Below are 14,961 nucleotides of genomic sequence, written 5' to 3'. Positions count from 1 at the left end.
GGGATGACCTTCTCTAGAGGAATTAATAACACATAAGGATAGATGTCAGATCGCTATTGCATTAAAAGTGAATGTGTAAAAAAAAAAAAAAAGTGAATGTGTAAAATGAAGACGTAGAAATTGATGAAATATGAATTAGGCCTTTTTTCCAGGTAATAGCATTGCAGCAATGTAAATTTTATTTTATTTTATTTTATTTTTTTAATTTGCGCATTGATTTATTATGCCTTTCATGAATGATTTCTTTATATCATACAATCCTTTTTTTTCATGCAATCCATTTTGATAGCATTTTAGTAGAATTTCTCTCATAAGTAGAGTCAATCCTCTCAAACCCTACTATTGTTCTATCAACTAAATTTATGTAATATTCTAAATGCTTTGTTATCACTTCAACAATCTTTATAGTAACTTCACCAAGAGATTGATAGATTCCATCTCAAGGTACCACTATGTTTGTTCATTGAGAATCAATTCCTCATCCATTAAATTTTTATCATGAGATTAAAGCAATTCAGTTGCATCTTCAGACTCCACTTCCAGTTCTCTTGCTATTTCCACTACATCTGCAGTTTCTTCCTGCATTAGAGTCATAAACCTCAACCCTTCAAAATCATCCAAGGGTTTGAATTAACTTCTTTCAAACTGTTGTAAATGTTGATATTCTGGCCACTTTCCATGAATTAAGAATGCACCTTAATTGCACATCTAGGATGATAAATCCTTTCCAGAAGGTTTTCAGTTGTCTTTGCCCAGATCTATCACAGGAATCACTATCTATGGAAGTGTAGAACCTTACAAACTTTATTTTTATTTTTTATTTTATTTTATTTTATTTTATTTTTTATTTTTATTTTATTTATTTATTTTTTAATTTATTTTTTTTTTGGTGTTCAATTTACTAACATAGAGAATAACCCCCAGTGCCCGTCACCCAATCATTCCCACCCCCCACCCTCCTCCCCTTCCACCACCCCTAGTTTGTTTCCCAGAGTTAGCAGTCTTTACGTTCTGTCTCCCTTTCTGATATTTCCCACACATTTCTTCTCCCTTCCCCTATATTCCCTTTCACTATTATTTATATTCCCCAAATGAATGAGAACATATAATGTTTGTCCTTCTCCGACTGACTTACTTCACTCAGCATAATACCCTCCAGTTCCATCCACGTTGAAGCAAATGGTGGGTATTTGTCATTTCTAATAGCTGAGTAATATTCCATTGTATACATAAACCACATCTTCTTTATCCATTCATCTTTCGTTGGACACCGAGGCTCCTTCCACAGTTTGGCTATCGTGGCCATTGCTGCTATAAACATCGGGGTGCAGGTGTCCCGGCGTTTCATTGCATTTGTATCTTTGGGGTAAATCCCCAACAGTGCAATTGCTGGGTCGTAGGGCAGGTATATTTTTAACTGTTTGAGGAACCTCCACACAGTTTTCCAGAGTGGCTGCACCAGTTCACATTCCCACCAACAGTGTAAGAGGGTTCCCTTTTATAGACTCACAGGACACTACAAAAAAATACTATACAGATTCCTATATGGTCTTCACACAACTTGTCTCTAAAACATTATATAACCAGAAAATTTTATTTCAAAATAAAAAGTGTAAAAATACCAAGAATGTCCAATTTAGGTACATTTGAACCCAACATTTTGATTCTATGTTCTCAGTGGAAAGAGAGAAATATAAACAAACTTGAATTCTATTTTATATTTAATGGTTGTTTTCAGTAGTGTTATTGATATAGAAATTCTATAATCATACAGGCATACTGTAAGATTGAGCTAATGAGTAAATATATTGATGGTGTTGGGAGTCAGAATACTCACTATACAACAAAGGAATAAAAATTGTGGAATAAAAAAAAGGCAAGAATGGATTCTGTGGTGTTAGATAACAATTAGAAATATCAGTATAAAAAAAGAAATATCAGCATAAATTCATGATTTCAACGTATTTTACCGTGTTATAATGATATTTATCTATACATAGTTCAATGTGTAGCTTATTTTTATAGCTAATATGTATATGTTATATGCAAGAAGGAAGATAAAAATATGGATTGAGTGGGGGTGCCTCAGATGGTTAAGCATCTGATTCTTGGTTTCAGCTCAGGTCATATCTCAGGGTCTTGAGATTGGGCTCCACACTCAGCTTGGAGTCTGCTCAAGATTCTCCTTCTCCCTTTCTTTGCCTTTCTGTCCCCATGCCTTCCTCCCAGTTGCTTGTGCATGCTCTCTCTCTAAAACAAATAAATAAAATCTAAAAAATATATAGTACAGGATAAGTCATGGGAGATTCCTAACTTTCTGATTTTGTAAAAGACTGGATGTACTCATTACTACTGGAGAATAATTGTTCCAAGTCTCATTCAGTGGGCAAAGGCATGGAATAAAAAGGTCAATCTTATCCCATTATGCCAACTATAAATAGAGTGTGCGATCATGCAAAAGTTGGTAAAAAATGCTCAGGTGTGTGTGTGTGTATGTGTGTGTGTCTGTGTTACAAAAGAGAACACATATTGGGATCCCTGGGTGGCTCAGCGGTTTAGCACCTGCCTTTGGCCCAGGGCACGATCCTGGAGTCCAGGGATCGAGTCCCGCATCAGACTCCCTGAGTGGAGCCTGCTTCTCCCTCTGCCTGTGTCTCTGCTTCTCTCTCTCTCTCTCTCTGTGTGTGTGTCTCTCATGAATAAATAAATAAAATCTTAAAAAAAAAAAGAGAACACATATTAAAGTAAATGTAGCAAAATATTAACAACTGGTAAATCTGAGTAGTAGATGCACAAATGTTATTAGTGATACACTTGACATTCTTCTCGAAGTTTGGAATTATTGCAAAATTAGTATTAAGAAAGATCAAATTTCATTTTTCTTGGTTGGGTACAGTATACTTTATTGATGATATATGGCAAGGTAGGGCTCCCCCCAGCTCCTCCTCTTCCTCCAGGTCTGGGATGTAAATTGGAGGTCAGGAGATTCTTGGTGTATTGGGGGATTAAGTTGGGATAGGGACTCCCCAGCAGCTGAGGGCTCTATCTTCCTCTTGTTCTTGCTGGGGCTGGTGGTCCAGGAGGCTCTTACTCCTTGGAGGCCATGTGGACCATGAGGTCCAACACCTGGTTGCTCTAGCAGAATTCATTGCCATACCAGGAAATGAGCTTGACGAAGTAGTCATTGAGGGCAATGCCAGGCCCGTCCTCGAAGGTGGAAGAGTAGGTGTCACTGTCGAAGTTGCAGGAGACAACCTGGTAGTCAGTGTAGCCCAGGATTCCCTTTAGGGGGCTCTCCAATGCCTGCTTCACCATCTTCTTGATGTCCTCATATTTGGCAGCTTTCTCCAGGTGGCAGGTCATATCCACAACTGACATGTTGGACATGGGGACTCAGAAGGCTATGCCAGTGGGCTTCCCATTCAGCTCAGGGATGACCTTGCCCACTGCCTTGGCAGTGCCTGTGGAAGCAGGAATGATGTTCTGGGAAGCCCCTAGTCTGTCACTCCAAAGCTTCCCTGAGGGGCCGTCCACAGTCTTCTGGATGGCAGTGATGGCATGGACAGTGGTCATGAGGCCCTCCATGATGCCGAAGTGATTATGGATGACTTTGGCCAGAGGAGCCAAGCAGTTGGTGGTGCAGGAGGCATTGCTGACAATCTTGCTGGACAATCTGGATCACCCCACTTGTTGTTGGCAGGATCTTGCTCCTGGAAGGTGGATCTGGACTTCCCATTGATGACAAGTGTCCCATTCTCAGCCTTGACCATGCCGTGGAATTTGCTGTGGGTATAATCATACTGGAACATGTACACCATGTAGTTGAAGTCAATGAAGGCGTCATTGATGGCGGCAATATCTACTTTGCCAGAGTTAAAAGCAGCCCTGGTGACCAGGTGCCCAATACAGCCAAATCGTTCACTCTGACCTTCACCATCATGTGTCGGGGTCGCAGCTGGCACTGCACTAGAAGACGTGGCTGTCTGTTGACGAGGGAGGAACAGAGAGCCGAAAGACCAAATTTCAGATTAATAAGTAGAAATGGTAAGTATAAACTAATAATTTTAAAAACTCGTTTTTGAAAAAAAATTAAATGATCATTAAATAAAAATGGAAATAATAATTGAAAAATAGTAGCATTCAATCATTTTTAATATTTACTACCTGTCATGCATTTTCAAAATGCATTTTATGTATTCTTCATTCATTTAACCCATGCAAAGTCTTGTGGTGGTAGATTGTTTTCCCAGCTTTACAGAGGAGGAAACTAAGGCACAGGGATTTTTAATTAGCCTAGGAAAGTGACTCAGATGATAGTTGGAAAACTGGTTCAAATAGAAGCAGTCCAATTCTACAACCAGTGAGATCAACCGTTGCAGTTGGTGAAGTCAACATCTTCTTATAGCTATGAGAAGAACTCAATGTGTAACAAGGCAGTGAAGCCACAAAGGATAGTTCTCCACCATAGGAGAGAATGGATTTCAAATTACATGTGGAAAGGTTGGCCTCAAGTAACATAAAGATTACTTCTCCTGTGGTATCAGGGATTTGCTTTGGCAATTGAACAGAGTGATTAAGATAGTTATTGAGATAATTTGTGTAAAATCTATTTATAAATTTAGATGGAGTCATATTACTTATCTACTTGAAAAGTCATTTTATTGGTGAAGACCAGAAATTTCAGTCTACTTAATAGGAAAAGACCGAAATTAAAAATCCCTTTATAAGCAGCTGGCTGCTTTTCATGTTTACTGCAATAATTTCTTGAGTTAAAAAAAAAAAAAAAAAAAAAAATAATAATTTCTTGAGTTGAAACATAGCATCTAATGTAATACTATCTGACTGGAAGTATGGCATTTATGTAAAAAATATGGCATTTCATTATTTTTAAATTGACTGTAGAAATAATTTGATGCAAGTAGAATAATATAGGTATGTGGATAATCTAATTCAATTAGTTATACATATTTTGGATAATTGCTGAGAAGCAGACCTATTAATTCTTTGAAAAAGTTGCTATGAGGGCAGCCTGGGTGGCTCAGCGGTCTTAGAGCTGCCTTAGGCCCAGGGTGTGATCCTGGAGTCCCAGGGTCCAGTCCCACGTCAGCTCCCTGCATAGAACCTGCTTCTCCTCTGCCTGTGTCTCTGCCTCTCTGTCTCTCTCTGTGTCTCTCATGAATAAATAAATAAAATCCTAAAAAAAAAGGATACTATGAGATCATAATGATATGTGTTCATACTTATGAGATGAGCAGGTAATTTCTTATATTAAAATATATGTATAAATGTAAAGGTGTGTGATATAGAACATGTGCCATCTTTAGCAAAGATGCACAGATTAAACAATTAACAAATTAAAATTATTTCCACCAAATGCTGATTTTCAAGCCTACTAATATTGTGACATACTTTTGATTATTATTCTGGCTCCTTATTTTCTGTTTTCTTGCACATTTCAAAACCAGTTTCAGAAAAAAATACTTGTTTTGTTTTTTTCTGAGCCACTTAGGTAACAACACAATCACGACATCTCTCTGCTTGAATCTTAATCATCCACTTTACCTATAGAGTTTTATATAAAGTCCTTGAACACACTCACAGTGACATTTTTGATCTACACTTCCCTTGACAGCATGCCACCTCATATCCAGTCAGTCCCAGTACTGATTTTGTCTGCATCCTCTGTATTTTATAGACATTCTAATGTAGAATATATATATCACACATATGACACTGCAATAACTGCTAGTAGTGTCCTTCCCTACATTGTGTGTGATGAGAAGCCTTGAAAATTAAAAAAAAAAAAATGTGGACCATAGCATTTTTATAGAGTTTTCAAAGGTACATAGAGGTAACTAAAATTTCTTTTTAAGACATTAAATATTAATTTTCATAATATACTATAAGATACATTTCCTACAAGAGGGATACATGGAGCACTCTGAGAAAATACAGTAGTGTGGAAGAGTTTGGTCACTTACTCAAATCTATAGCAGGACAGAGAATCAACACAGATAAGGCTAATAGGGATTGAAAGGAGGTAAGGCGTATGTTGAGAGAAGTTTTTTTTAAATCTTTTTAAAAGATATTTATTTATTTATGATAGACATAGAGAGAGAGAGAGAGAGAGAGGCAGAGACACAGGAGGAGGGAGAAGCAGGCTCCATGCCAGGAGTCTGACGTAGGACTGATCCCGAGACTCCCGGATCACGTCCTGGGCCAAAGGCAGGCACTAAACCACTGAGCCACCCAGGGATCCCCTGTTGAGAGAAGCTTCATGTGAAGCCTTGGCAAGTCAATCAGGGGTACATAAACCATAATGCTGGGCAGCCAAGAGGATGATGCATCATGTACCCCTTTGGTTTGAGTGGTCAGAAGATTGAAGGAGAGAAAATCTAAAGAAAAAAATGGTCTTTGAAGGCATAGGGAATTCTCCACAGGTTACAGATCATTCAGATTTGAACTTCATAACTGCTACCCATTCCAAGTTTTCAAAATACAAGTCTAAATTCAATCTATTCTCAATTGCAAAGTGCTTATTTTTTAACAGAACTGAGTATAGAGTTTGTGGGTTCCTAAATCTTTCTGCTTCATTCTTTTCCCATCTGATGCTCAGGGATGGCTTCCTTGTATCACTATGATAGGCAATACATTTTGGTTTATATTATATATTAAAAAGGGACAGATCCCTGTCACTAGAGGAATAAACTAAAGCTCTTATATTGGTATTTGGAACCCAAGTGGACCCCAACTATCCCTGCCCCAAAAAAACAGAAAAGGAGAGGAAAGGAAAGGAAAAACAAATTCAAGGTCTAATACCTCCCAAACACATTTATAAATAAAACCACATGCACACATTTTGATATAAAATACAGTATTTGTACAATTGCAACAAGTACATTCTAAGTGACATTTTTCAGGTCACAATATAGCTACCATGTCATAAATGGCCATTAAAATCGGACCCCAGTCATTGTGTTACATGCCCTTGTTGCATTGTGTAAGAGCAACTGGGCTGGTTGCAAAAACATCTTGATAGTTTTCATGATCGATTTTTGACATGTGAAAGAGGGGAAGAATTGTTAAAATTCAGAGATTCTATCCCAGCCACCTCTTTGACTTTGTTTGCACAATCAGAGCATGAAGTTATTGCCTTCTAGATTTGGCATCTGTGCTTCTATGTATAATGGATTCTTGCCACTATTTAGGGGAACAAATACCCCCAGGATGCTGAATGTGGTGAGAGTATGTGAATGTGTTAGCTGATGAAGGTTTCTGCAAATCTTCCTCTCCAAGAGACCTTCATCGTTTCTCAGAACTTTCTTGAAGTCATAAATACAGAACTGTAAGAATCCTTGTTTCCTGAAAAATGACACAAAACAAAACAAAAACAAAGGAAACACAAAATACCAAAACTACTCTACAAAACAAACAAACAAACAAACAAAAAACACCTCTGTTTCCTCTGTTTTCTGAAATATGGTGGTTGCTGGAACAAGATGAACAAGTACAGAGACTTGATTATAGGTTCAGACATGAATTCTAAAATTATGGACTGGTCTGTCTAAATCTAGTGGCTTTTCCATCCATTATTTTTTGATAATCTGCATGATTGCCCAGCTAAGAATCATTCAAAAAACTCACCTAGCAATTGTGGTCACTCATAGTTTGAAATCTTCAGAAATAATGAGGGTCTGAAGCTAATTTAAACAAAACAAAACAAAACAAAAACAAAATAGCACAAATTGTGAGCTATATGATAAGCTAACTCACATGCTGTTTCTAAGTGGTTAGTTTTTTATTCCCCTGGGAAAAATAAGGGAAAATAACCCAATTTTATTTCCTTTCCTCATAAACCTTAGGGTTATTTTGATACTTAAGAAATTGGAGAATAAATAAATGGATTATTGCAAATGCCAGAGCAGTACTTCTGTGCCTGGCAGGGGCTTAAGTTTACAGTAATACATATTTGATAATAGCACACAACCAGGGAGATCATAGGAAATTTGAAGAACAAGTGAGTATAGATTAATATAAGTATATCTTTATTGAGTAAAATATAACCATCAAGATTATATTTTATACAAAAGAGAGATGGGAAATGATGACGGCTGTGAACTGTATAACAAAAAGCAGAACGAAACACAGAAAAGTAAGGAACCTAGGGAGATGCGCTAAGCATTTCTAAAATGATTGGCTTCAGTAAAGCATGAAAACTACCCTTCTAGTGCTCTTCTTTCTTTTTTTTTAAGTTCTAAGATAGGGCTGCTTTGCTGTATCTAGTTCTAATTGACACTTCCGCCAAATTCCTTACCAGTTTTGTAATTGTTTTCTTTCTGTAAGAATATTTGTGGAATTGTAAACTAATGGTTTTTCAATAAGAAACTCATATGCCTTTAAAAAAAATCTAACTTTTATTTGGCTTGACACACTTTACTTATATACCTTTAAAGGGTGAACTGAACAAACCTATTTAACTGGTTGTGGAACTTCTTTAGTATATGCAATATTTTTAGAAAATAATTGAAGTTTATTTTGTCATAATTAAATTCATTTTATACCTTGTACATCTGATGCTTGATGCACACTGACACAAAAACTCGATCATTTCTAGGTAAGTTGGTAATTTGCAGATATTTCTCAGTCATATCAAATTGTAGCTTCTATGATATTCAGTATTATTTTCATTTTATACTTTCAGCCCTTCTGAATTTCATGCTAAGTGTCAAGTGGCTTCTGGAAATATCAGTCACATTTGTGGGGAGGAGAATATAGAAGACTATTGGTTTTTCTTGATGTTATATTAATAGCATTTTTTTAAGATTGTATTTATTTATTCATGAGAGACACACAGAGAGAGGCAGAGGCATATGCAGAGGGAGAAATAGGCTCCCTTCAGGGAGCCTGATGCTGGATTCCGTCCTGGGATCCCAGGATCATACCCTAAGCTAAAGGTAGATGCTCAACCACTGAAACACCCAGGGGACCCATATAGTAGCATTTGAGATAAAATCAGTTTCATTTGATCCTTAGGCATTTTCTCGTCCTCACTGAAATATTCCAGGATGTAATCTTGCTTCCTTCAAACCCAGGTGGATAGTTCACCTTACACCTTTTGCTATGTGGACACCTGTCTACGTAGCTGCAAACTTTGCCATAGGTCTATCAGTTCTTTTCTACTAGCTTTATGACTTTATCTATTAGATAATATGGAGTAAACTCTTCTCTTGCATTTTTCCTTGACCAAGGGTGGTTGGTGGACACTTACTCTGCCCTTTGTTAAATTAATTCAACAAGGAAGCCATTAGATTGAGGTGACTCTAATGTTGTGAGTATCTTTGTAAACAAACAAATATCAAAGCCTGTAAATGCTTCAATAATGCCCATTCTTTGCTCCCATGCCTCCTCTATCTTAAGTTCCCCCCCACCCCCAGCTCCTGTGTGCCAGTGTACTCCTAACCACTGGGGGTTTGGCACTGATTCAAATTGATTTTTGTTCCAAAAAACTCTTTAAAACATGCTTCATTTTACATTTTAAAACTCTAAAACACCCTATAAGACTTATTCCAAGTATGTCTCTGATTCTTTATCCCATTTTGTTTGTCACTGCCTCTACTCCTTCCCATCAAAAGGTGGAAGCTATTTCCATAACCCTCTGATTTCATCTGCCTCTGTGACTTGCTATGGTAACTAGAATGTTGTAGAAATGAAGATGTATTGATTCTGGCCTAGATTTCAGGAAGCTTTCTATGTTTACCATTTTTTTTTTTTCCAGATCTAGATAAACAACACATGAATGATTCCAGGAGAGTCTGCTGGAAGAAAGGCATTACATGGCCCATCCATACTAACCAAGGACACCCTGACCAGGCAGGCTGCTGCACAGTCAATCGGTGGAGCCATGTACTCCTATCACAGCTGCTTATAGCTGCAAAGGTAAATGTAGCCAGGACCAGAAGAAACACTCAGCAAATGTATAGCCTTATGAACAATGATAAATGCTCATGAACTTAAGTCACTAAGTTTTGGTGTGGTTTGTTATATAAGGAGAGTTAACTGAGAAAGCCTCCTTACAGCTCTCAGCTCTGTTGCCCCAATGTCACTTTGTGGGCATGAGAACCATTTTTTTTTTTTTTTTCCTGGATAAATCTGTTTCCACAGGAATGGTAGAACATATCTGTGGGTTTTATTTTGGTCTCTATTCCTTTCCAAACTCCTATTTATGAGCTATGATGGTTCAAAAAAATCAAAACGTATGTATGGGGTCTAGGAATTACAACTTCATTGCCAACACTGACAATAGAGAACTAGTTAGCTTAGAAGGCCAATCAACTAGAAACAGAGCCAATTGGCTTCATTCCTAATTTGTAAAACTGGAGTCTATTATCAACATACTTAATAAAAGAAAACTCTTATTCTTATTGGTTCTTAGCCTTCTCCACCCCCTCATTTTTGTTGACATATTTTATTTGTAAAAGTCCTTCTTCATCTGCTGTTATTCTGAATTAAGAACCTTCTTTAGTTTCACCTTTACTCTTGTTATGGATAAAGATGATTTGAATTCCCTTGATTTTCTCATACTTGTACAGCACATAAAAAATTGGCTAGCTTTATTTTATATCAACCGTACTTTCTTATGATAATGACATGCTTATCAGACTTTCTGTAACACACACTGAATCCTTTTTCCATATGACACAAGACTGAAGGTCAGTAACCACTAATCAACCAAATGAAAATATCTTTGGCTTTTTCAACTTACTTGTAAATGCTTCTTTCATCTCCTTGTCTTAACTAAGTGTGGCAGTGTTTTGAGCATACTGCTTTTCCAGTCTTTTTAATTATTAACTGAATGTATTTATCCAAACAACTTTGTAAGCTCTAGAGTTAAGAGGTATGGCAATATTCTAGTAGCCCACAACCCTCCTTTAGGAGTAAACATACTTTTTGGGGGGCTCATACAACCATAACAGAAACTTGTCTTTGCAGTGATTACTCTGGTTGATCATGCTTTAAAGACAGTTACTTGACTTTATCTTTCTCTCTACTACAAGACCAGCTATCAGTCCTATAGGCTGGTTCCATAATAACAAGAATCAAAACCATGGACTCAGTTTCCGGCGCTCCCCAGATTCAGTGACTTATCTCATCACTTTCCTCAGTGTAATAGGGATCTCCAGAGACACAAAGATAATAGGGGATTTAATAGCCAATTCTAGAAGCCCCAGAACTAATCTGGAAAGCTTATTCTTAAAATTGCCATCTTCTAAAACTGCTCTTAATATCTAAATATTATTAGTCAGGATTCTCCAGAGAAACAAGGGCCATACTTTATAATCCCATGATTATGGAGGCAGACAAGTCCCATGAGATGTCATCTGCAAACTTGAGAGACAAGAAAGCCAGTGGTGTATTTTGATGACCAGAGAGCCCTGAATTCTTACCACAGAGGAATGCTCAAACTTACTCAGTTAAGCAGAAAGATAGTGAATCGTCTCTTCCTTTACTTTCTGTTCTATTCAGGCCACAATGGATTGGATTATACCCACCCACTTGAAAAAGGTCAGCTACTTTATTTGGTTCACCAATTCAAATGCTAATCTTTTCAGGAGACTCTTGTGTACAGTGGGGTGGAGGTGCAGGTCCTAGCAAGAATAAAAACCTGAAAAGAAGAGCAAAGGAAAAATTTTTTAAAAGTGGGGGAGTTGTTTTTAAAGGTCCCTTCAGTTTCCCTGACTCACCTGAGTGTTTTTTTCCTGGATAGACCATAAGTTAATACTGTTATGTAAAATTAACAATACTTAAAGACTATGATATAAAGTCAACATATCATATGTTATAAGATAAAGGAATAAGAGATGAAAGAAAACAAAGACATTTGCATACACAACTATCTACCTATCTATCTATCTATCTATCTATCTAATCTATCCACAGTTGACCTTTGAACATTACAGATTTGAACTGGCCACTTACACATGGATTTTTTTAAAGATTATTTATTTATTTATTCATAGAGACACAAAGAGAGAGAGAGAGGCAGAGACACAGGCAGAGGGAGAAGCAGGCTCCATGCAGAGAGCCCGACATGAGACTCCATCCAGGGTCTCCAGGATCACGCCCCAGGCTGCAGGTGGCGCTAAACCGCTGCGCCACCAGGGCTGCCCCACGGATTTTTTTTTTTTTTTTTTAATGAAAACGATATAACACAATAAATATATTTTCTCTCCCTTATGATTTTCTCAATAACATTTTCTTTTTTACTGTTTACTTTATTGTGAAAGTACACAATATGTGTTCATCAACTGTTTATGTTAAGTTTGGAGAAGGGAAAAAATTATATGACAATTTTTGACTGTGTGGGAGGGAGGTCAATATCCCTAACCCTTGTATTGTTCAAGGGTCAACTCTATTATGTTTTTTCTACCATTATCCCATCTCCTTAGTATCTATTTCCACATATGTTCTCCAGATTTATGTTGGTATAAATTAGAATACTCAAGTAGTTCTTTTAGAGTGTAACTCATATCCTATGGGTTATATGTTATGTCTCACTTTTAGGGAGCCCCTGAGACTACAGTCTAGTTTGGGTCAGAAGCCAAGACTACAGGTGTGGGTAGTGCTAAAGAGAGTATTATATCACAAGGCAACTGCATCAGTGAAAGCCCTTACAGTTCCCTCAAAAAATGCAGAATATGCTGTTACTCTTATTATGCAAAGATGATAAGGCTTACACTACTGTGGATAGAAACCCCTGATACCACTGGTGGTATGGAAGCTACTTTCATTGGGGATGGGAGACCTTTCCTAATTGCAAAAAGAAAAACAAAACAAAACAAAACAGAGCACATGGCTGGGTCAGTCTGTAGAACATATGACTCCTGATCTTAGGGTTGTGAGTTCAAGCCCAACATTGAGTGTGAAGCTTATTTAATAATATATATATATATATTTTATACATATAAAATTATATATAAAATTATAAATATAAATAATATAAAATTATATTATTATGTTATATATTATATATTTAAGAATATATTATATAATCTTATATATTTTATATATTTATATATAAATATATATTAATATAATATATAATATATACAAAATATAAATATATAAAATATATATATATATTTAAATTTGAATCTGTATATCAACATGAGGAAATTGACATATTAAAGTCTTCCAATCCAAAAAGGAAAGGAAAGGAAAGGAAAGGAAAGGAAAGGAAAGGAAAGGAAGGAAGGAAGGAAGGAAGGAGGGAGAGGGGTAAGGAAGGAAGGAAGAGAAAAAAAAGCATCAGAATTTAGGAGCTCCATGTCCCTAGATTCATCAGTCTTTCCACACATTCCCATTTCAAATTGTATGATCTCATTCTTCTTCAGTCAATGCCCTCATTTTAACAGTAGGTATCCTGTGTGGCTGGGAGTTCAACATGCTCTGTAGTTCAGCCAGACATAGGATGAGATTCTGTGTTGATTTTCAGCAATTTCATCTTTGCATCTGTGAGAGATAAGAGTCTACCTCAGGGACACAGAGAAGCCTTCAGGTAATTTACACTGTGCTTGAGCTGGGAATTTAAATCCCTGAGTCCATTCTTTTCATTTATCACTTTGTCCAGGGACATTGGGTACAAGCAGCCAAGCTTACTTTATTTGTTAGTTTTTCAAAAATGTTCCAAAGTATTATATACTCTGTCACCCAGCTCTTTGCTTCTTATAAATATTTGGTTAGGAGTAATAATGCACATATTTACATATCTCTATTGCTGTGTCACATCATAGACACTACAGACTGTCAGTGCTCTTTGCTACTGTAAATAAAATTAACTGTACCTTTCAGTTTAATCAAATTGGAGAGATAATTCCAGAAACCCCAGAAGTAATTTGGAAAATTCATCTTTAAAATTCTGCTCCTCTAGATCTACTCTTTTTTTTTTAATTTTTATTTATTTATGATAGTCACAGAGAGAGAGAGAGAGGCAGAGACATAGGCAGAGGGAGAAGCAGGCTCCATGCACCAGGAGCCCGACGTGGGATTCGATCCTGGGTCTCCAGGATTGCGCCCTGGGCCAAAGGCAGGCACTAAACCGCTGTGCTACCCAGGGATCCCTAGATCTACTCTTAATATCAAAATCTGTATTAGAGAACAGAACCCCGATTATATACATGCATATATATGTATGTCATATATATATATATATATATATATATATATATATATAATTTATTATAAGGTGTTGGCTCATGCAATTATGAAGGCTAAGCCCCATGGTCTGCCATCTGGAAACCAGAGACCCAGAAATATCAGTGGTGAAGTTTAAAGTCCCAAGAGCCAAAGAGAAGATGATGTAGATTCTAGTCAAGATCTGAAGGCCTGAGGACCGGGGGTACTCATGTCAGAAGACCCATTTTCTAGCACATGTAGTCAGAGAGAGAAATTAATCTTCCTTTTTATTTTTGTTCTATTAAGGTCCTCAAGGGATTAGATGATGCCCATGCTCATTGGGAAAGCCATCTGCTTGACTCAGTTCACCAATTCAATTGTTAAACTCTTCCAGAAACACCCTCATATACAAACCCCCAAAACAAAGTTTAATCAGGTATCTGGACATCTTTTGGTCCAATCAAGTTGACACATAGAGTAAATCATCACATTCAGTCTTTTGCATCTGTGGCCACACCTACTGACATCCTTTTGAGGTGTCCATTTCATTCTTTTTTCCTTTCCTTTGCCATAAGAAGTCTATTTTTTCTTTCCTTCCTTACTTCAAAACTGAATGCTCACTGCCAAAATTTCCAATTATGTTTTGTTTAAAAATCTGTTTATAGATTATATGATTGCCCTTTTCTGGACCATTAGGCACTGTTAACCACTACCCATTTCCTCAAATTGCTTTCTTTTCTTGCATCTTTGTGGCATCTAATTTTACAAAATTTTAGTGGCCCTTATTTC

At 36.9% G+C, this 14,961-nt stretch overlaps 1 pseudogene; it reads right to left on the bottom strand.

The window, feature by feature from the left end:
• Positions 1-3,087: 3,087 nt before the first annotated feature.
• LOC119877937 lies at positions 3,088-8,648 on the bottom strand (annotated as a pseudogene).
• Between the last annotated feature and the right edge of the window lie 6,313 nt (positions 8,649-14,961).

This window comes from Canis lupus, chromosome 38, assembly GCF_011100685.1.
Source record: "Canis lupus familiaris isolate Mischka breed German Shepherd chromosome 38, alternate assembly UU_Cfam_GSD_1.0, whole genome shotgun sequence".
NCBI classification, from domain to species: Eukaryota; Metazoa; Chordata; class Mammalia; order Carnivora; family Canidae; genus Canis; species Canis lupus.
The sequence above is the reverse complement of the archived record's forward strand: the minus strand, read 5'-3'. Positions and strand labels throughout refer to the sequence as shown.